At 49.0% G+C, this 2,163-nt stretch overlaps 1 protein-coding gene across 6 annotated transcripts in view; it reads left to right on the top strand.

Moving 5' to 3' along the window:
* The first annotated feature begins 6 nt into the window (after positions 1-6).
* IKBKG (inhibitor of kappa light polypeptide gene enhancer in B-cells, kinase gamma) overlaps positions 7-2,163 on the top strand; it is a 13,478-nt gene continuing 11,321 nt past the window's right edge. For 2 of the 6 annotated variants that reach the window (XM_015571748.1, XM_006754772.2), the window contains exon 1: positions 7-400. The gene's annotated coding sequence lies outside the window, so the exon portion shown is untranslated. Of the gene's footprint in view, positions 704-726; positions 816-2,163 lie in introns of those variants that run through there. The other 4 variants (XM_006754773.2, XM_006754776.2, XM_015571753.1 and 1 more) reach the window with 4 other exon arrangements.

Raw genomic sequence — 2,163 nt, 5'->3', positions numbered from 1 at the left:
CGTGGCTCCTCCCCTTGCGGGGGCGGGCGGCTGAGCGACCGGGGGGCTGGATGCCGCCGCTGTAGAGACTAGGGGAAGTGTGGGCTTGATGCCGGGAAAAGCAACGGGTGGTACATGTCGCTAGGGAACGTACTGCGGGCCGGCTGAGGCTGGCGGGCTCGGGCTTTCTTGGGAAACAGCCTCCTTCATACCTCTTGCCGGCCTCCTGGCTGGGGCGGGGCTTGCGTGTTTTACTTCCGGGTACCACAGCAACGACACCGGAAGCCGGAAGTGGGGATTTCAGCGGCCGGAGAAGGGAAGAGCTACCGCGGAATGGGGACTTGCTTGGAGTGACGGGCTTGAGGGGCGCTCGCGACCCGCTGCTCCCGCCCTTCTCACGTCGGATCAATTCTGCTGACAGGTGTGGCCCTCTTCCCCGAAGACAGGAAGACAGGGTACCATCGGTGGGCGTTCCGCCGCCTCCTAGATTCCCCCGGACGTCCAGGCTTCCTACTCCTGTTGGGCCCCGGTCCGTTTCTGCCGCCCGCTCCTAGGGCACTGGCCCAGGCGGGGCCGATGCTGGACCCAGATTACTTTGGCGGCGAGCTTGACTGTTCCGCTTGTCCCTCCGCCGCGGCCGCGGAGTTTGACCACGCCCCTAGTTCGTGGATGACTCTTCTAGTTCGGAGACATTTTCTGTTCATCAAACTTGACTGCATTTGAGGTTGTTAAATTCTTTAATAAGGTCCCAATACAGTTTGGCAGCTATCTTACCTCCATGTGCCTCCGTTTGCTCACTTTGCAAAACGATTAATGTCTACCCGACCTCATACCATGTGAGTGTGTGTGTGTGAGAGAGAGACTCGAGAATGAATGGGCCATCCTGGCATGTTTTAAAAACAGCAAAGAGGCCACTATAGCTGGAGCGGAGTAAGGTACTTGGAGAGGAAGTAATGGGGAATCAGATGGTACAGGATCTTTAGGCTCTAGTAGAATTTTGGCTTTTACTCGGAGGGCAATGAGGAGCCATAGTAGGCGTCTGATTAGAGCAGGGACGTGATTGGAATTACTCTTTAAGCTGACTTTTCTGGCTGACTGTAGGGAGCAAGGTTAGGAACAAGGTGGCCTCTTAGGAGGCTATTGCAGTAATCCAAGGGAGAGACCTGGTACTTTGAGCATTTTATTATGAAAATTTAAAAGATGTACAATAGTAGGAAGAATAGTATAGTAAACCCATGTACCCACATCCCAGCTTGAACAATTATCAACTCATGGCTAATTTTGTTTAATTTATACCCCTTACAATCCTGTCTCATTATTATTTTTCAAGAATAGCTTTATTGAGATGTAATTCACATACCACAGAATTCACCCATTTAAAGTGTACAATTCACTGGTTTTTAGGATATTCAGAGTTGTACAATCATCATTAGTGATTCCAAAACATTTTCATCACTTCAAAAAGAAGGCCTGTGCCCTTTAGCTATCACCTCCATCACTCCATCTCCAGTACCTCTAAACATCCACTAAGCTTTTTTTTTTTTAACTTTTGTTTTTTAGTTATTTCAGAGAGAGGAAGGGAGAGCAGGAATCATTGATTGGCTTCCTCCTGCACGCTTCCTATTGGGGATCAAGGCCACAATCTGGGCATGTGCCTTGACTGGGAATCACACAGTGACCTGGTTCATAGGTCGATGCTCAACCACTGAGCCACACCGACAGGGCAGCTTTCTGTCTATCTATTTGCTTATTCTGTACATTTCATATAAACAGAATCATACAATATGTGGTCTTTTGTTTCTCTTTTTCTTTTTTGTTAATCCTCACCTGAGGATATTTTTCCATTGATTTTTAGACAGAATGGAAGGGAGAGGGAGAGCTAGAGAGAGAAACATCAATGTGAGAGAGACACATCAATTGGTGATTGGTTGCCTCTAGTAGGCCAGGCTGGAAATAGAACCTGCAACCAAGGTATGTGCTCTTGACCAGAAATCCTTCAGTGTGTGGGCTGGCTCACTAACCACTGAGATCACCGGCCAGGGCATGAAATTCTTAATTTCAGCTTACAGCCCAGAGACAGGTGCTAGACAAGAGTTTCTAATCAGTGCTGAACCATGGCTTTTTCAAGTCCCACATATGGGCCTGCACCTCCCTTTGGAATGGGAGTATGGGTCACCTCTTAGA

The sequence above is a fragment of the Myotis davidii genome, unplaced genomic scaffold (genome assembly GCF_000327345.1).
Source record: "Myotis davidii unplaced genomic scaffold, ASM32734v1 scaffold2573, whole genome shotgun sequence".
Classification (NCBI taxonomy): Eukaryota; Metazoa; Chordata; class Mammalia; order Chiroptera; family Vespertilionidae; genus Myotis; species Myotis davidii.
The sequence above is the reverse complement of the archived record's forward strand: the minus strand, read 5'-3'. Positions and strand labels throughout refer to the sequence as shown.